Source organism: Gopherus flavomarginatus, chromosome 3, assembly GCF_025201925.1.
Source record: "Gopherus flavomarginatus isolate rGopFla2 chromosome 3, rGopFla2.mat.asm, whole genome shotgun sequence".
Taxonomy (NCBI): Eukaryota; Metazoa; Chordata; order Testudines; family Testudinidae; genus Gopherus; species Gopherus flavomarginatus.
The window spans coordinates 240,837,578-240,859,333 of NC_066619.1; positions in this window are offsets into that span (position 1 = coordinate 240,837,578).

Consider the following 21,756-nt stretch of genomic DNA (forward strand, 5'->3'; position numbering starts at 1 on the left):
AACTGAACACCTGACCAGACAGAGAGTGTGAAAAATCAGGACAGGGAGTGGGGGTAATAAGAGCCTATATAAGAGAAAGTCCCAAATAGCGGGGCTGCCCGTATAAAATCAGGACATCAGGTCATCCTACTACCACAGGGTGAACCCAGGCACAGGCAGGCAGGATCCAGGCTGGAGCCTCTGGAGGTGGGAGTACTGGCACGATGGACGAGCGAGCACCTTTCCAGCCTGGGTCTGACTGTGAGCCTCACTGCCATTCGCTTGGTTTCCCCCTGCCAGCCCCGCAGAGTCCAGATCCCAGTGCAGTGGAGCTTTGCAGTTGTCTGGCCTTTTCCTGGTAGTGGTGAGATTGGAGGGAAGTGTCGCGACTCATAATCCCCTTCTGCAACATGAAACAGAATGAGGGGGAAGGAAACACTGTGATCGTAGGCCTGGGGAGGTTGCACACTTGGGCTTCAGAATCATAAGAGGCTGTGGGTATGTCTACACTACGGGATTATACCGATTTTACAGAAACCGGTTTTTTAAAACATTGTATAAAGTCGAGTGCACGTGGACACACTAAGCGCATTAATTCGGCGGTGTGTGTCCATGTACTGAGGCTAGTGTCTATTTCCAGAGTGTTGCACTGTGGGTTGCTATCCTGTAGCTATCCCATAGTTCCCTCAGTCTCCCCCACCCTTGGAATTCTGTGTTGAGATCCCAGATGGGGCAAAAAACATTGTTGTGGGTAGTTCTGGGTACAGCCTCACCCCTCCCTCTGTGAAAGCAGCAGACAACCATTTCGCACCTTTTTTCCTGGGTGAACGGTGCAAACGCCATAGCATAGCAAGCATGGACCCTGCTGAGCTCAAGACAGCAACCATGGACATCGTAAACACCTTGTGCATTATCGTGCAGTCTGTGCTGAACCAGGACCTGCAAAACCAGGCAAGGAGGAGGCGGCTACGGCAGCGCGGCGATGCGAGTGATGAGGACAGGGACACAATTCTCTCAAACTGCGGGACCCTGCTCTTTGGAGTTCCTGCTGGTAATGGGGCAGGTTCTAGCCATTGAACTCCGATTTTGGGCCCGGGAAACAAGCACAGACTGGTGAGACTGCATAGTTTTGCAGGATCAGGAGGATTCCCAGTGGCTGCGAAACTTTCGCATGCGTAAGGGCACTTTCATGGGACTTTGTGACCTGCTTTCCCCTGCCCTGAAATGCCAGCATACCAAGATGAGAGCAGCCCTCACAGTTGAGAAGCGAGTGGCAATAGCCCCCTGGAAGCTTGCAACGCCAGAGAGCTAACGGTCAGTTGGGAATCAATTTGGAGTGGGAAAATCTACTGTGGGGGCTGCTGTGATGCAAGTAGCGAAAGCAATCATTAAGCTGCTGCTACAAAAGGTTGTGACTCTGGGAAATGTGCAGGTCATAGTGGATGGCTTTGCTGCAATGGGATTCCCTAACTGTGGTGGGGTGATTAATGGAACCCATATCCCTGTCTTGGCACCGGAGCACCAGGGCACCCAGTACGTAAACTGCAAGGGGAACTTTTCAGTGGTGCTGCAAGCACTGGTGGATCACAAGGGACGTTTCACCAACATCCATGTGGGATGGCCAGGAAGAATTCATAACGCTCGCGTCTTCAGGAACACTGCTCTGTTTAAACGGCTGCAGCAAGGGAATTATTTCCCAGACCAAAAAATAACAGTTGGGAATGTTGAAATGCCTGTAGTTATCCTGGGTGACCCAGCCTACCCCTTGATGCCATGGCTCATGAAGCCATACACAGGCAGCCTGGACAGTAGTCAGGAGTTGTTCAACTACAGGCTGGGCAAGTGCAGAATGGTGGTAGAATGTGCATTTGGCCTTTTAAAGGCGCGCTGGCGCACATTACTGACTCGATCAGACCTCAGCCAAACCAATGTCCCCATTGTTATTGCTGCTTGCTGTGTGCTCCACAATCTCTGTGACAGTAAGGGGGAGACTTTTATGGCGGGGTGGGAGACTGAGGCAAATCACCTGGCCGTTGATTAGGCGCAGCCAGACACCAGGGCCATTTGAAGAGCAAACCAGGAAGCGGTGCGCATCAGAGAAGCTTTGAAAACGAGTTTCATCACGGGCCAGGGTACAGTGTGACTGCTGTGTTTGTTTCCCCTTGATGAAACCCCTCCACCCCTTGATTGACTCATTCCCTGTAAACAACCCACCCTCCCCCTTTGATTACAGCTTGTTTAAGGAAATAAAGTCACTATCGTTTAAAAATCATGTATTCTTTATTAATTCATTATAAAAAGAGGGAGAGAACTGACAAGGTAGCCCGGATGTGGTTTGGGAGGAGGATAGGAGGGAAGGAAAAGGCCACTAAAAAAATTTCAAAGTAATGACAGCCTTTTGGTTGGGCTGTCCACGGGGGTGGAGTGGACAGGTGCACGGAGCCTCCCCCCACACGTTCTTACACGTCTGGGTGAGGAGGATGTGGAACATGGTGAGGGGTGAGGGTGGTTATACAGGGGCTGCAGCGGCACTCTGTGATCCTGCTGCTGTTCCTGAAGCTCCACCAGACACTGGAGCGTGTCAGTTTGATCATGCAGCAGCCCCAGAGTTGCATCCCACCACCGCTGATCTTCCTGCCTACACCTCTGATCTTCCTGCCGCCACCTCTCATCTCAAGCATCCCTCCTGTCCTCAACGTTCACTGGCATCTTTCCTGTAATTTGATACCACATCCTTCCACTCATTCAGATGAGCTCTTTCATTGCGGGTCACTTCCATGATTTCTGAGAACATTTCATCTCGCGTCTTCTTTTTCCACCGCCTTATCTGAGATAGCCTTTGGGATGGAGTAGGGAGACTTGAAATATTTGCAGCTGCATGAGGGAGGAAAAAAAGGGAGAGAAGTATTTTAAAAGATACATTTTACAGAACAAGGCTTATACTCTTTCATGGTGAACAGCACTATTCACCTTACATAGCACATGTGATTTCACTACAAGGTCGCAGTTTGCATCTTAATATTGAGTGCCTGCGGCTCTGGTGTTAGAGATCTCACAGACACAGGTCCAGGCAGCAGAATTCGGCTTGCATGCGGCCATGGTAAGCCATTGTCTTCTGCAGCCTTCATAGCTGCCAGCGCCCTCCTTTACCAAAAAGCAAGCAAAGCCCGTTCAGTGCTGCTTCTTTCCTGTTAGCATGCAGCAGCAGAAACCACCCCCCCATCCAATTCTCTGGGATGATCGCTTTACCCCTCCTCCCACCGCATGGCTGGTATCATGGAAGATCACTGCTAAACACCTCACTCCTCCCCCACCACTGTGTGGCTGGTAGTAGGGAAGATCCCTGCTAGCCAAACGCAAAAAAGCTCAGCGCCAATCAGCCGCCCCACTTCTCCCTGCTTGGCTACTTGCAGGGAAGGATTTCTTTTAAGCAACAGGCAAACAGCCCAGTAGGAATGGCCATATCTGTCCCCTTAATTAAATTCCGGAATTTCAACCAGGTTACCATGAACAATATCACTCTCCTGAGGATAACACAGCGAGATAAAGAAAGGATGTTGCTTCAATGCCAGCAAACACCGGGACCATACACAGCTAGGCTTTGTCATGCAGTGATACCAGATTACTTGCTACATGCATGGCGTGGTCAAGTGTCCTACCATGGAGGACAAAATAAGGCTGCCCTGCCCAGAAACCTTCTGCAAAGGCTTTTGGAGTACCTCCAGGAGAGCTTCATGGAGATGTCTCTGGAGGATTTCCACTCCATCCCCAGACATGTTAACAGACTTTTCCAGTAACTGTACTGGCTGTGAATGCATCCCAAGTCCTCAGGGCAAATGAATCATTAAAAAATGCTTGCTTTTAAACCATGTGTACAAAGGTACACTCACCAGAGGTCTCTTCCATGGCTTCATCGTGTGGGATAGTGGCTTGGGAGGGCTGGGAGGGTAATTCCGTCAGGGTGAGAAAAAGCTCCTGGCTGTTGGGGAGAACGGAGTGCTATGTGCTCTCTGCAAGCTAGTCCTCCTCTTCCTCCTCATCTTCCCCGTTCGCAGAATCCTCAGCCATGGCTGAGATTACCACCTCCACCTCGGAATCCACGGACAGGGGTGGGGTAGTGGTGGCGGACCCCCCGAGAATTGCATGCAGCTCAGCGTAGAAGCGGCATGTTTTTGGCCCTGCCCCGGATCTTCCGTTTGCTTCTTTGCTTTTCTGGTAGGCTTTTCTGAGCTCCTTAACTTTCACATGGCACTGTACTGAGTCCCTGGTGTGGCCTCTCTGCATCATGGCCTTGGAAATTTTTTCAAATGTTTTTTTCATTTCGTCTTTTGGAACAGAGTTCTGTTAGCACGGAATCCTCTCCCCATACAGCGATCAGATCCAGTACCTCCCGTGCTGTCCATGCTGGAGCTCTTTTTCGATTCTCAGGAGACTGCATTGTTACCTGTGCTGATGAGCTCTGCGTGGTCACCTGTGCTGGTGAGCGCTCCATGCTGGCCAAACAGGAAATGAAATTCAAAAGTTCGCGGGGCTTTTCCTATCTACCTGGCCAGTGCATCCGAGTTCAGATGGCTTTCCAGAGCGATCGTAATGGTGCACTGTGGGATACCGCCCGGAGGCCAACACCATCAAATTGCGGCCACACTAACCCTAGTCCGACATGGCAATATCGATTTCAGCACTACTCCCCTCATCGGGGAGGAGTACAGAAATCAGTTTTAAGAGCCCTTTATATTGATATAAAGGGCTTCATTGTGTGGAAGGGTGCAGGGTTAAATCGGTTTAACTCTGCTTAATTCGGTATAAACGCGTAGTGTAGACCAGGCCTATGATTATATGTCTCACTGGATGTTCTGTAGCATGTATTTAGGAGGGGGAAAAAAGGTAACACATTACAGTATGCATGAACAATAGAAAAATAGTATCTATGCATTGTGGCTGAGGCAGAATTAACATGGAGGTAGGAACTGTTTATGTTTCCTGATTTTTAAGAAATAACCTGATATTGTTTATATTGCAATAGTGCCTAAAATTCTAGGTGCTGTAAATAGGGTGATCAGACATCCCTATATTTAGGTGTCTGTCACGCGTCTCGATATTTCACACTTCTGGTTGTCGTTTTTTTTTTTTGCTCCACCAATGGGGCTCCGCTTTTTTTTTTTTCCTCTAGTGGTGGGACTCTTGCCCCCCACGTGTCCCGATATTTTCTTCATCTTATCTGGTCACCCTAGCTGTAAAACAAAATATGAAGTAGTGCTTGTCTTGAGAAGCTTTCAATTATATTAACATTTTCATCTAGTTAGTAATAATTCTTAACAGTTGTTTTAGGGTTGCCACCTGTTCAGGTTTTCCCTGGATCACCCCTTTTTTGAGGTAGCTGTCCTGGGAAATCTTTGTAAGGGTGTTCAGTACACACTACCAGCTGTCCCTTTTCTGAGGTAGCTGTCTCAGGAAATCTATAAGGGTTTTCAGTAAACAGTGCCAGCTGTTCCTTTTTTGAGGTAGCTGTCCCTAGAAATCTGTAAGGGTGCTCAGTGCACACTGCCAGCTGTCCAGTTTTATGGCTTCTATCATTGTGGGTGTCCCAGTTTTTTGTACCTCAGAGGTGGCAAACCAAACTTAAATAGTAATTCACATTTTTAAAATGCTGAACAAATATTCAACCATGCATTGGCAGGGAGATGAACGAGATTAGCATTATTTGAATTATAGCAGTGCCCTGAGGTCTACTCACAATTAGGCCCTGTTGTGTTAGGCTCAATGAAGACAGTCCTTTATATGGTCTGCGTACACTATAATTAAGGCTGTGAGTCTTCACAGAGGTCTCAGAAGTCACGGATTCTGTGACTTTCGGGACCTGCATGACTTCTGCAGTGGCTGGGGGACACACACACACACACACACACACACACACACACACACACACACACACACACACACACACACACACACACACACACACACACACACACACACACACACACACACACACACACACACACACACACACACACACACACACAGCAGTACCAGGGGTTTGAGTGTGGAAGGGAGATCAGGGCTGAGGCCGGGAGTTGGGGAGCAGGAGGAGGTGAGGGCTCTGGGCGGCACTTACCTGGGGGGGAGGTGGCTCCCTTGAAGCAGCCGGCATGTCTGACTCCACACACTGCCTCTGCCCAGAGGCGCTGCCCCTGCAGCTCCCATTGGCCGCAGTGCCTGGTCAATGGGAGGCACAGAGTGAGCACTCAGGGTGAGGGCAGCACACGGAACCCCCCTGGCCATGCCTCCCCCTAGGGACACAGAGACATGCCAGCCACTTCTGTGAGCCGCGCTTAGCTGGGTAGGGAGCCTGCCAGACCCACCAGCCCACTCCTCTTCCCCGCCCCAGCACCACTAGGGGTTGCAGGCCACTGCTCCCCCCCAGAGCACCCATGGTGCCCTTGGGCCGCCCCCTGCTCCAGAGCACCTATGTTTTAGTAAGGGGTATATAGAACAAGTCATGGACAGGTCACAGGCCATGAATTTTTGTTTACTGCCCATGACCAGTCCATGACTTTTACTAAAAATACCTGTGACTAAAATGTAGCCTTAACTATAATTGGGAGGTGTGATTGCAGCAGGGGTAGGCTTATCTAAGCTAGTTTGTTGAAAATAGCAGTGAAGCTGTGGCACCTGGGGCAGTTGCCCAAGTACAAGCCCACTCACAAGTTTGGGTACATATTTGAGCAGCTAGCCAATGCTGCCATGACTTCATTGCTATTTTTAGTGAACTACCCCTATCAAAACTAGCTTGGGTATGCCTACATGTGCCGCAGTAATAGCGCCTGATTGCAACATAGACATACCCACAGAGATTACACTAACTAAAGACAAGACACAAATGGTTGCAGCAAACAATTGACAAGAAAAAAAGGATGAGGATAACTGTGAATGAACATGTATTTCCATCTTTTAGCCATGTAACAACTAGCAGGTTTGAAATAAAAATATATTTTTAAAATAAATAAATAAATAATCTGGGCTTATTTATTGCTATCAGTATTTCCTATTGGCCAACTGCCTAGCCATCATCAGTTGGTGATAGATATCCCAGCAGAAGTGAGTCTGTTGAATGGACTTGAATTATACAATGGCTCTACAGATTAATTTGGGGAAGGCATTCAATGCACAAGAAGGCAGCTCAGAAGTGTCTATGAGAGAAGTAGACCAGTGTGTGATGGAGGCTGGCATCACTGGTAGATTGGAGGGGGTAAGGTGCAATGCAGTGGGATACTAGAGCAGTTAATTAGGAAAGGGATCAAATTATGAAAAGCCTGAAAGGCCCAACAAGGAGTTTGTAATTGATGCAGATGAGAAGGGAGAGGCAGTGGAAGGTCTCAGAAAGGTGGGTGATATGGTCATGATAGGTCAGATGATCTTAGCAGCTGTGTTTTGAGCTGATCTGCAGGGAGCCAGATGGGGGGAGATTGGAGTAGTCAAGAAGAGTAAGGGGCTGAAGGGGAATTTTGGCTATGTGGACAAAAGAAAAGGCCAGATCTTGGAAATGTTATTGAGGTAGATGTAACAAGTCTTAGACCTGGTCTACACTACATGGCTAGATTGATACAAGGCAGGTTACATCAACCTAGCTGTGGAGGAGCCCAGGGCTGGGACAGGGGGCAGCCAAAATATTTTTTGCTTGGGGCGGCAAAAAACCTAGAGCTGGCCCTGGCTGGACCGCTTGGTAATAGTGACCATAATATAATTAAATTTAATATTCCTGTGGCAGGAAAAACGCCACAGCGACCCAACACTGTAGCATTTAATTTCAGAAAGGGGAACGACACAAAAATGAGGTTAGTTAAACAGAAAATTAAATGGTACAGTGCCAAAAGTGAAATCTCTATAAGCTGCGTGGAAACTTTTTAAAGACACCATAATAGAGGCTCAACTTCAATGTATACCCCAAATTAAAAAACATAGTAAGAGAACCAAAAAAGATCCACCGTGGCTAAACAACAAAGTAAAAGAAGCAGTGAGAGGCTAAAAGGCATCCTTTAAAAAGTGGAAGTTAAATCCTAGTGAGGAAATTAGAAAGGAGCATAAACACTGGCAAATTAAGTGTAAAAATACAAATAGGAAGGCCAAAAAAGAATTTGAGGAACAGTTAGCCAAAGACTAAAAAAGTAATAGCAATTATTTTTTTAAGTACATCAGAAGCAGGAAGCCTGCTAAACGACCAGTGCGGCCACTGGATGATTGAGGTACTAAAGGAGCACTCAAGGATGATAAGGCCATTGCAGAGAAACTAAATGAATTCTTTGCATCAGTCTTCACAGCTGAGGATGTGAGGAAGATTCCCAAACCTGAGCCATTCTTTTCAGGTGACAGATCTGAGGAACTGTCCCAGATTGAGGTATCATTAGAGGAGGTTTTGGAACAAATTGATAAACTAAACAGCAATAAGTCACCAGGACCAGATGGTATTCACCCAGGAGTTCTGAAGGAACTCAAATGTGAATTTGCAGAACTACTAACTGTACTCTGTAACCTATCATTTAAATCAGCTTCTGTATCAGATGACTAGAGGATAGCTTATGTGACACCAATTTTTAAAAAGGGCTCCAGAGGTGACCTCAGCAATTACAGGCCTGTAAGCCTGACTTCAGTCCCAAGCAAACTGGTTGAAACTATAATAAAGAACAATATTGTCAGACATATAGATGAACATAATTTGTTGAGAAAGAATCAACATGGTTTTAGTAAAGGTTTTAGTAAAGAATCAACATGGTTTTAGTAAAAATCATGCCTCACCAATCTACTAGAATTCTTTGAGGGGGTTAACAAGCATGTGGACCAAGGGGATCCAGTGAATATAGCGTACTTAGATTTTTCAGAAAACCTTTGACAAGGCCCCTCACCAAAGGCTCTTATGCAAGCTACCACGGGATAAGAGGGGAGGTGCTCTCATGGATTGGTAACTTGTTAAAAGATAGGAAACAAAGGGTAGATATAAATGGTCAGTTTTCAGAATGGAGAGAGGTAAATAGTAGTGTCCCCCAAGGGTCTGTTCTGGGAGTAGTCCTATTCAACATATACATACATGATCCGGAAAAAGGAGTGAACAGTGAGGTGATAACATTTTGCAGATAATACAACATTACTGAAGATAGTTAAGACCCAGGCAGACTGCAAAAAGCTACAAAAGCATCTCTCAAAACTGAGTGACTGGGCAACAAAATGGCAGATTAAATGTAATGTTGATAAATGCAAAGTAATGCACATTGGAAAGCATAATCCCAACTATACATATAAAATGATGGGGTCTAAATTACATGTTACCACTGAAGAAAGAGATCTTGGAGTCATTGTGGATAGTTGTCTGAAAACATCCACTCCATGTGCTGCGGCAGTCAAAAAAGCGAACAGAATGCTGGGAATTATTAAGAAAGGGATAGATAATAGGAGAGAAAATATCATGTTGCCTTTATATAAATCCCTGGTATGCCCACATCTTGAATACTGTGTGCAGATGTGGTTGCACCATATCAAAAAAGATATATTAGAATTGGAAAAGGTTCAGAAAAGGGCAACAAAAATAATTAGGGGTATGGAACGGCTTCTGTATGAGGAGAGATTAATAAGACTAGGACTTTTCATCTTGAAAAAGAGACGGCTAAGGGGAGATATGATTGAGGTCTATAAAATCATGACTGGTGTGGAGAAAGTAGATAAGGAAGTGTTGTTTACTACTTCTCATAACACAAGAACTCAGGGTCACCAAATTAAATTAATAGGCAGCAGATTTAAAACAAAGAAAAGGAAGTATTTCTTCACACAATGCACAGTCAACCTGTGGAACTCCTTTCCAGAGGATATTGTGAAGGCCAAGACCATAACAGGGTTCAAAAAAGAACTAGATATATTCATGGAGGATAGGTCTATCAATGGCTATTAGCCAGAGTGGGTAGGAATGGTGTCCCTAGCCTCCGTTTGCCAGAAGCTAAGAATGAGTGACAGGGTATGGATCACTTGATGATTACCTGTTCTGCTCATTCCCTCTGGGGCACCTGGCACTGGTCACTGTTGGAAGACAGGATACTGGCTTAGATGGACCTTTGGTCTGATCTAGTAGGACCATTCTTATGTTCTTATGTTCTAATATGCGTGCTATCTATCACCCCTCTGCAGTTTGGGAACCCCACTGCTACAAAACCATCCACTATGTTCTGCACATTGACCAGAGCCACAGTCCTGCAGAGCTGGAGAAGATTAATGGCCTTGCACACTTCCATGACAAGGGCCACTGCGGTAGATTTCCCAACTCCAAATTGATTCATGCCTGACCAGTAGAAATCTGATGTTGCAAGTTTTCACAGTGCAATTGCCACTTGCTTCCCAACTATAAGTACAGCTCTCATTTTGGTGTCCCTGCACTAGAGGGCCAGGGCAAGCTTGGTACACAGATCCAGGAACGTGGCCTTGCACATCCGAAAGTTCTGCAGCCATTGCTCATCATCTCAAACCTGCATGATAATGCAATCCCAACAGTCAGTGCTTGTTTCTTGTTTCAATCTTGCCGCCAAGGAATTGTCATGTTCCCCACAGCTCTTCTTGCGACTCTGCAAATACTGCTCCTTGTGCTTGCAACACTCATGACAGTAGTGCAGGCTCCATGCTTCCGTCAGAGATGGCAGATAGAGAGGAGGGACGCATGGGTTTGTGTGGATTTTGACAAGAAATCACAAAATATTATTGGGTGCAGATGAAATTATGGTATGGAGAACACTGCATTATGGGAAGTTGACTCCCAGTTACCCCTGCACAACTTGTTTTGGCCCCAGAAGGCACTTCCTAAAACACTCTGTGCTGGATGATGGTGAGTTGCACAGTGGAATATCTTTCCATGGTGCACTGCACTATGTATTCGCATTGCTGACACAAGGAGCAAAGCATGCACATGCAATGTAATAACTGTGGTGGTTGTATGCTGATGTAACTTAAGTCGGCATAATTTTATAGTGTACACATGAAATATCCAGACAATGATCCTCACAGCCCCCAGCGAATTTCCTAGAAAGTTGTGGCCACTCAGCGGTCTATGTGATTCCTTATCAGCTCAGTTGCCTGTTCTAAGGAGACAAAACGGCCTGGGCTCCACTCCTTCCTGCTTCTCATTAGAAGGTGAGCAGCTGGAGTCGGGATCAAGATGGATTTTACCCCACCTCCTCCTCCTTTGGGCAGCTCTTCAATAAGCTATCTTCCCCCACTTTTGAGACATGGGTTCCTTCTGCAGATATATTCAACCCTATCACTATACAGTGCACTTCCTTTTAATATCCTCTGAGGGAGAGAATTGGAGGGAGATGGTTTACCATGGCCTTATTTTCTTTTTTCCAACTGAAGAGAAGTGAGGAAATCTTAAGACTGATTCTTCTTCTTCTGCTGTGAAAGGGAAAATCAGGAAGGGGCCCACTGTCCCAAACAATGTGATAATATCTCCCATCCCGATTAGTGTTTATGTTGTGTGCTTCATACAATTAAGCAAAAGGGGTGGTCTCACCCAGCCTGATTTCTCCTCCACTTTTCTTTAAAGAGGAGAGCAAGAGGTAGCCTTTTACAGATTCTCCCTGCACTGAAGCAGAAAGTCAGAATCTAATCTTCCTTCTATCACCACAGGAAAGAATAAGAGAAAGTGTCCTTTGCCTCCTCCCAAACCCACTCCCCTTCAGGACCAGCTGCTGTTTCCCTCTGCTAGTAGGACTGACATTTTTGCATGAGAGCTCTGAGGCTCATTTTTATATTTAATGTGAATAAAGACCAGGCAAGTATGGAAAAACAAAACAAAACCTTGAGTTTTTAAAAAGATGAACTACTTATAAGAAGGTTAAAAAAAAAACTACTAGAGAAGATTACTCACAGTCATATTGTGTATAACTTGTGAGTATTACAGTCTCTCTGTGCCTGCTATTGGAGAGCTGAGCAAATGAGAGGTAAATAATATGTGCATCCGTAACAGGGATGCTTATGTGTCACCAAAATACAAATAATAATATTACAATTTCTGAAAAGGCTCTTAAAACAGAGAAAGAACCCTGAACTAGTATGGTCTGATTTAAGCAATGCTAATTTGCCTTTCACTTTGGTATTTGAGCACATACAGTCTATATTTTATTTATCTGCTATGTAATATACAAGTGGAACATTTCTAATATTTGCACACATTCAATCCACAGAACATATTGGCAGGGTTCAGTGAAGCAATCTCTGTCATGACTCATTAAGAAAACAAAAGAAAATCTTCACCACTGTGAGACTTTAATGACCAAAAATATGGAGAGGAAAAGCTGATCAGAACTCAATATACACATGGTGCCAAGTGATAGGAGACAGTTCCTTATAAGTGCATAAAAACTTCCTTATTTTTTCAATTTTGAGAAAGTAGGAAAAAGACAACCTCTTCTCTCAATGGCTGTGATGTTGGTATGATGTTAATAATACATATGGAAAAATAGGTCATGTAAATTCCAGTTTAGTGACTGCATCTTTACTTTTCAAGGTTGCAAAAAAAAAGGAAGTGAAATAAGGTTTTAAGCATGCTTGAGTCTGATATATTGCCTACTGCCTTGATTAAACTTGAGTGCTAGAGTCCTGGCACTTTATGCCTGAAACTATGAGGTTCTTTGCCAGTTGTACATGTTACAATACTCAACACCCTGAAAATGCAAAACTAATTTGGGTGCCTGCCCTCTACAACAGTTCATACTTTAAATAGGAGGGATATTGGCATCTTGATAGTTGAAAAAACCTCCATAAGTTTTTTTTTAATTAGCTCAGGCCTTATTTTTTGAGTGTTGGTAAGGCTGTTTCTTAAACTCAATGAAGTAATCATCTTGTATGCATTATAAATGTTTTTCTCATTCTTTTGTCTCTGCTTTTATCTACAGCTGGCCTGTGTTTAGCTGGAGTCTCCTGAACATATAGGACATAATCTGTACTGGTTGTCACAAGTGTTTATTTTTCTGGTGTGCAGCAGATACCATACAGAAAATTCAAAACAGAATCTGTTCCTTAATCTAGTCTTTTCAAACTGAGAAAAAACCTACAAAATTGTTGCTCCCCTTTAGCTTTTATTATAATTAATTATATTAACATTTAGTACCATTAAAGTTGAGCCATAAAGTCTTTAAAGCACAAAATACCACTCTTTCACCCTGTTTTAGTATTGCCATATGCATGGCCCTTTATGGGAGCTCACAGAAATGTGTGACTTTTACTATGTGAAAAATGGCTTTTTGAAGCTCTAGAATTAAAACAGAATAGATTTTTTTATCTGCAAGAATAACTTGAACCATATTCTAGGCCCGAAACTTAGATAAAATGGTATGGTAGTAAGACAGACAAAGACTAACTTAGGTGTCATTTTTTAAAGATCTTTATTTTTATTCATAACGACATATTAAATATAGAATGATTAACTAGATTAAATAAACATCAGTGTGGTGAGATGAGATTCCCCACAGTACCTATTGGGTGTCTGGGAAGTGGGCAGGTGAGATTCCCCACAGTAGCCATGGAAGCGCTTGGACCAGATGGGCCTACTCAGATAATTAGGGTGGAAAGAGGGATGCTTTTGGCTGGAGGCAGCTAATTAGAGACAGGTTCACCTGTGCAGGAACAGCCGGGACCTATAAAACCAGGAAGCTGCCCACAGAGTAGGTGGCAGCCAGTTGTTGGAAAGAGGGAGGCATGTTTGTAGGCTCCTGGGAAAGACTGTAGGAAGGTGGGCTTTTGGAGCTGGTACACCCAATGAGAGAGGGGGAACAAGGGAGTAGGCAGTAGTCCAGAGAAGGAACAATGAGAGAAAGCCCAGAACTGCTGAGCTCAGGGTCCCTGGACTGGAACTTGGAGTAGAGGGTGGACCTGGGTTCCTCCTACCAGCTACTGAGGGAGTGGCCCCAGGGCAGTGAATGGGAAGACTACTGATGGCTTGTACCCCAAAAAGAGGAATGCTGAGTGACCTACCTGGATGGCTAAGTCACAAAGGAGATACTGAGGGTCCTGGTGCAAGAACAAAGCTGCAGACCAGAGGGAGAGACCAAGTAATGGCATGCAAACCATGCATGGATGTGTTGACCTTGAGAGCTAATTCCCAGAGTCCTCAGGAGGAGGTGGTGTTAGACTAGTGGTAAGTGAATATGGGTAGTTTATCATCTTCAGGGCTGGGGATTGTGAAAGACTACATAAGGTGGTCACCTCTGATCTAAGGAGTGTGAAGATGAGATGCCTGCAGTACAGGTTTTTGCAGCTGAGGGAAGTTATTCCCTACCTAAATGATCTGGAGAAAGGGGTAAACAGTGAGCTGGCAAAGTTTGCAGATGATACTAAACTGCTCAAGATAGTTAAGACCAAAGCAGACTGTGAAGAACTTCAAAAAGATCTCACAAAACTAAGTGATTTGCCAACAAAATGGCAAATGAAATTTAATGTGGATAAATGTAAAGCAATGCACATTTGGGAAAAAATAACCCTGACTATACATACAATATGATGGGGGGCTAATTTAGCTACAATGAGTCAGGAAAAAGAGCTTAGAGTCACTGTGGACAGTTCTCTGAAGATGTCTGCGCAGAGGTGGTAAAAGCAAACAGGATGTTAGGATTCATCTAAAAAGGGGATAGAGAATAAGACTGAGAATATATTGCCCTTATATAAATCCATGGGATGCCCACATCTCAAATACTGTGTACAGATGTGGTTTCATCACCTCAAAAGAGATATTGGCCCTAGAAAAGGCCAACTAAAATGATTAGGGGTTGGAGAGGGTCCCATATGAGGGAAGATTAAAGAGGCTAGGACTCTTCCTCTTGGAAAAAAGGAGACTAAGGGGGGGATATGATAGAGGTATATAAAATCATGAGTGGTGTGGAGAAAGTGGATAAGGAAAAATTATTTACCATAATACAAGAACTAGGGGTCACCAAATGAAATTAATAGGCAGCAGGTTTAAAACAAATAAAAGGAAGTTCTTCACGCAGCACACAGTCAACTTGTGGAACTCCTTACCTGAGAAGGTTGTGAAGGCTAGGACTATAACAGCGCTTAAAAAGGAACTGGATAAATTCATGGTGGCTAAGTCCATAAATGGCTATTAGCCAGGATGGGTAAGGAATGGTGCCCCTAGCCTCTGTTTGTCAGAGGATGGAGATGGATGGCAGGAGAGTGATCACTTGATCATTGCCTGTTTAGGTTCACTCCCTCTGGGGCACCTGGCATTGGCCACTGTTGTCAGACAGATACTGGGCTAGATGGACCTTTGGTCTGACCCGGTACGGCTGTTCTTATGTTACCAGAGTGGATGCTACTCCCACAGAGGAACAGGAAAGCAACAGAGGTGGGCCCATATCATATGGGGACAGCTGAAAACCAGTTAAGACTGTGGGAGTCCTTGGTATATCTCCAGGACACTCTCTGATGATGGCTGGTCAACAGGATCATACAGATAAGTGGGCAAAGTTAGAAGGGCCAGGAATGGACAAGGCACTCTGGGACTCAGAGGCCCAACCCCAAAAGTGCTATCCTTGTTGGAGCAGGGGGGCACTTGAAGAGGGAGTGCCCCTATTTAGAGGGAAGGAAAGAGCCTTACCAGCAGGCAAGGACTGAGACAAGGGCCCAAAGAATCCCACACAATTAGCAACTGGGTCAGAAGGCGACTGATTTTGGTGCGGGGAAGAGGGCCATGTAAACAGCCATTGCTCCCATAAGTGAAAAAATGAATCAGGAAAAGGGAAGGGACTGAAACATGAGGGAAAAGGAGAGCCAGAAGCCTGTAAAGAGCCCATAAGAGTGGTGGAGAAGCCTAAAAGGCAGGTAAAGAAACATGAGGTGAAATGAGGAGTCCCTGAATTACTTTCCTGCATGAGGGGTCTTGCAATGAGATGAATGACAAAACAATGGGGACTCAGACCCTGGGTGTCAAGGTGCTGGATGACTTGGTGGAACAGGTCCAACAGCTGACAGAGAAACTCTTTACTTCAGAGCAGGTCTGCCAGGAAGCTGCACAGGACCTGGAGTTCCAGTGGGAGGACCTCCAAGTGCTATGGGGGAATGGGACAGGCTACAGCACATGGTCTGGGACCTAAGACAAGAAATGGATGACTTGAGAGCCCAGATGTGGGGTTGGTGATTTAAAGTAGGAGAATCTGTCCATTCCTGGGTTGCAGTCTTGAGAGGGAGGGCGTATGATTGGGTGAGATCCCCACACTAGCCCTAGAAGAGCAGAATTGGGCCAGGTGGGTCCAATCAGCTAGTTAGGCTGCAAACAGGAGAACTTTTGGATGGAGGCAGCTAATTAGAGAAGCTCATCTGTGCAGGAAGAGGAGGGGCCTATAAAGCCAGGTGTCTGGCTACAGACAGGGGCTGTGGGGAAAGGCTGAAGGAAGGTAGCAGTCCTCCCCTGAGATGAGGGAGGAGCTAGTACAGCCAAAGAGAGAAGGGGAACCAGAGTAGTGGGAAGAAGCAGTGAGGAACACCTACACTGCTGAGCTAAGGGTCCCTGGACTAAATCTGGAGAAGAGTGCAGGACTGGGTTCCCTTACTATCTACCAAGGGGGTGGCATAGATCTGAGGCAGTGAATGTGAAGGCGTCCTAGGACTGCTGATAGACTATACCCCAGAAGGGGAATGCTGAGTAACCTAGCTGGCAGGATGAGTTATGAAGGGAATGCTGTGAGTCCTGGAGTAAGCTGCAGACTAGAATGAGAGTTGAAGTGATGGTATGCAAACAGCAGGGGGGGGATTGGCCTCCAGAGCTAATCCCCAGAGTGACCAGAAGGAGGTGCTAGCTGAGTGGTTCACCCCTTGACAACTTGTGAAATGGGTGTAGTGAAATATTATGAATACCAATATTACCCAGACAGCTGGTCACAGGCCAAATTTATGACCCGATTGAAGATTGTACCTTGTCTCTGGAAAAGTAATTTGCTTTAGGTTCATTATCCAAGTCTCTTGAAGGATCTCACTTCAGTTAATTGATGTGGACAAAGTCTTAAAATCATGCTGAAATTTTCAATCCTAAACAAGAGAAAAGAACCCCCCCGTGCAGTCCCCACTGCACTTTTTTAATCAGTCTGATCATACTGTAATCCTGGCACTTCTCACTGATTTTCATTCTGCTGCCAAGTTCATTTACCACGGGGGTGGGAATCTGTTGGCTTGTTCCAGTTTTAAAAAAATTGGGTTTACTGTCTTACTGGTTTAAGATGTTTTGCTTGGCCAGTTTTGCTTTATCTCCAGTTTATATGCCTTTCCCAGAGTCTTCTAGTTTACAGTTATTCAGAAAAATAACTCTCCTCCCTCCACTTGAATTGTTCCTGAAGCATAGACCCACTTCTCATTTAAAGAGCTATAAGCCTAATATAAATAAATATCTGCAGGGAAAAGTTGCATAGTACTGTCTTAACTCCTCTGTGAACCATCTTTTCCAGATTTTGGTCTAATGCATGGTGCTTTTAATCTTCTCCATAAGCCTTATACCTTGAAAACCTGCTGCAGACTCCCACATTTGGCTTCCATACTTGCATAGTATTGGTCATATTTTTCAGTCTATACTTGCTAGAAAAGACCAATGCAGGAAGGACCCCCTGCACCCCAACTGTCACAGCCATTGACAGCAATACAATACTGTTAGTGGTTCTTGGATGCTGAAGCTGTTTTCATCCTGTAACTTTTTTACACCTATACTGAACAGCATTAATATCTTGTTGCCTGAGTTCTGCTGCAGCATTTAAGTGGGAGGAAGCATAGTTTAATGGTGGAAGCAGAAAACTGACAATTTCTATTGACTTCAATGGGATCATGATTTCTGAGTTGTATTGCTAGCATTGCCACTGACCCACAGACAAGTTACTTAACACATCTATGCCCTAGCTTGCTCATCTGTAAAATCTACTTTGCAGTATAGCAGTTTTGGAAATATTTTTAGATCCTCCAACATTTTTGCATTTGCATTGTACTCTATAAATGGCATGAAACCTTGTTATGGGGTGAATTAAAATCTCACTGAGATTGATTTACCCTTCAATTAACTGTAAGCCCAGGACTTTTTGCTAAGTATTGGTGATGGTGGGGGCTTGGGTCAGTGGTGCTGTCTGAAAAGTGTTTTTGGTATCATGAGCAAAATAAGCTGTTTCCTACTATCTGATTTCTTCTGCATTCAGAGACATAGGACTTTGTACATTCTAACTGCATCAGTGAAATACCTGATTACTTTAACTCCCAATTTCTAGTCCCAAATTGACCATCCTCAGGTACCTAAACTTTGGCTAGTTGCTCAGGCAAAAAAGCAATAAATATACATTTGGAATTCTGGTTCTTAGGTAGAGACGTTCCAGGTGTGAAATACATGAATGTCTGTTCTTTTCCAAAAGAAGTAAAGAAATGTTTCTCCTCCTGCAGAAAAGGACAATGTTATGTGCCAGAAGGAGGCCCCACTGCCACAATTTCCTTTTTCTGAATTCAAAGTACTTTGGCAATTTAGACTGTGTGGTAAATTTGATTCAAGTATTGGATGTACTCTGCTATGCAGGTTCTGGTAATCTGATGTCCCATTTCACAGATGCCAACAAAATAACAAAACATAGCTTTAGGATTAAATCAACTTGATCTGTCCAAGTGAAGGATTTGCTGCTTTTGTCCCCTCCTCATTCAATTTAATGTTTCCTCCTTACATATTCAACTGTTTCTCATGTGCACATTGGATGATTTTTCATTGTATCTATCATGATTTTGTGGTGGATGCCACTATCTTTGTAATGATCAGTGAAATGCTTTTTTTAAGACCTAAATATTAACACTAGGCAGCAAATTGATTTGGGACAGCATATTTGTATTATGGCATTAACTTGCATTTAATTTGCATTAGTACAATAATTAGAAGCATCTTAGAATTTGGAACCAAAGAGTTTCTCCTATCTAGCATTTCCATAACTTATACCATCTGAAAATGTTTTATAAATGGCTATACAATATCTGAAGGGATCACTTCACATCTTTTGGCTGTGGCTACTTTTGAAATTAAGTGCAACAGCTGTTTAACAGCATCCAACAATATCTCACAATAGTTGAATGAAAAGTGTAATATCCAGTTGAAATTGCAGAGGGAATGTAGGTAGGCATAATGAAATTATCCAAGCTGGAATTTACACTCCTATTCTTGAAGAAGTTCCATCTAATGACCACAGAAGAACTTGGTTTTATGCCTCTTCTGAAAGAGAACCTATCCAACAACACAGTGACTCTAACACAGTGGTTCCCAAAGTGCGGTTTGTGAACCCCTGGGAGTTCATGAAATATTACAGGGGGTTCTCAGGGAAAAAGTCTCTAATGGTGGACAGAGCTGTCCCTATGGACCTCGAGCAGCCTGAGGCCAGCAGCCTGGAGCCCCTGGACTTCCAAGAGCTAAGCAGATCAAAGCAAACATCTCTCACACTGAGGAGATTTGAACTTCAAGACTCCTTATAAGAAATGGAAAGGGAAGTGCTGTTTTTACATTAAATAGGCAGCTAGTATTTTTGAATTGTCTGCCTGGATGGCTCAAGGCCTGAATGCTTGTGTACAAGGAACTCTTTGAGTTGGCTTCTTAAATACCTTCATGCTGTTTCACATCTGATACTCATTGATGAAACACAGAGCCTTATCTTATAACAGACTTAGTCAAAGTGACACCAGCTACAAAAGTGAGATCTTAAGAGTGTTGCCATTTTCATAATGTAGCAATACTGTAATGATGTGCAATAAGCAGTCATAATTTTATATTTCCAAGATTACTGCTTTTATAATTTATACTCAGGTAAAAATCCTTAGAAATCATTTTTTAGCAAGAGGATTCACAAGACATAACATTTTTAGTGAAAGGGGTTTGCAGGTTGTTAAAGTTTGGGAACCACTGCTCTAGCACCATGCTGTGGCTTTGGTTATCTGCTGACTCAAAAGTAAGATGGAGTGAATCCCTGTCTGAGCACTTGTCAACACTAAGGAAAAGTTTTGTTTTTATTTTTTAACCACCCGTTAGCTAATACATGGGGGGATTCTAGCTGTTTTCCCACATGCTCAGCCCTGTGATTCCTTTTAATATTTACCTGGACCTGCTAACACATGTAAACTTCCTTGTCCATGGGTCTCCAGGCAGGTGCTGCCTCTGCCCTCGCACCTGCAGATACCACCCCCAAAGCTCCCATTGGCCAGGAACTGCCTGCCTTAGCCCCATTGCACCACTCACAGGGAGTCACACAAGGGAAGTGCCTCCCAGCTGGAGCCTGCACCTGGCACCCCTGCCTGCACCTAAACTCTCTCCCAGAGCCTGCCCCCCAATCCTCTGCCTCAGGCTCAGTCCAGAACCCTCTTCCACACTTCCAACCCCTTGGCCCCAGCCTGCATTTTAACAGCACATTTCAATCATAAGGTAATTGGACCCTATTGGCTTGTCTACACTAGAGCTTTTTAACCTCAGATTGTTTGCAATTAACAAACAGCCTCATGTTGGTTACCTATTTATCTCAAATTGGTATGGTCACACTAATCGTACTCTCTTTGGTAGCAATGTGTTCTCTGTGCCTCTCATATCCAAGTATCAAGTGGGTCAGGCCTAGCTTAAGTTTGCAAGATTTTATGGCTTCCCAATCGCTGAAGGATTAAAAATGCAACTAAGAACTGAAAATAATTAGACCTATATTTGCATCCTGGTAAGTGTGAATTGTCAACTGTATTCAAGTGCATGAAAGCATTCTAGAAAGTGGCTACACAAAGCAAGGCTCATTGTAGTTTCTAAACACTAGAGAAACATTCCAACTGCTTATAAAATGCATCAATTAGGAAATTAGCATCTAAAATACTAATATTCATGTATGCCATAGTATTTGCAAACAATACTCAAGCAAATCACATTTTTAGGAACTGTTTAAGGTTGTAGCAGGAAGCCAGGCAGGAGGGAATGAGTAATAATAAATCAGATGGAATAACTTTAGGGATAATGCTGTTTTCCTTATTCTAAGGTGTGGAAGAAACTCCAATCTTTCTTTCCCTGCTTCTAAAAAGGAAATAATTTTTTCTTGTGATTTGATGTCACAAACAAGCTTAATTATTTAAATGAGCAACTGCCTATATCAATGAGGCAGTTGATGAATGGAGAACTGGGCCTCCCTTAGTCTCCTGTCAAGTTAAACCTCTTTTAAACAGGTTTTCCTTTTTGTCTTTAATTCCCCCTGTTATAAACAGATGGTTAAGGGTTAATGCCTCTTACCTGTAAAGGGTTAAAAAGTTCACCTAGCCTGGCTAACACTTGACCAGAGGAACCAATGGGGGAACAAGATGTTTCAAAAGGAAGGAGGGAAGTTTTTCCTTTGTTTAGAGTTTCATTTTCAGCCAGAGTGGGGGAAAAAAAATCAAGGAACCAGCCTCTTATCAAAGTAGTAAGTTTTAGAAAGGAATAAATAGGTTTGTTTTTCTTTAACCTGTCTTATGCAATTAGAGGTAGAATCAAATTGGGTATCTTTTTTTGTGTAACTAAATTTGTGCCTGGGGAACATCCTCTGTGTTTTAAATCTGTTGTCTGTGAGAGTAGCTGGTATGCTAATCTCTCCCAGAGGGTTTTCTTTTACCTTTCTTTTCTTTAAGTAAAAAGCCTTTTTCTTAATACCTGACTGATTTTTTCCTTGTTTTAAGATCCAAGGGATTGGATCTGGACTCACCAGGAAATTGGTGAAGGAGTCTCCCAAGGCTACCCAGGGAGGGGCAGGTTTT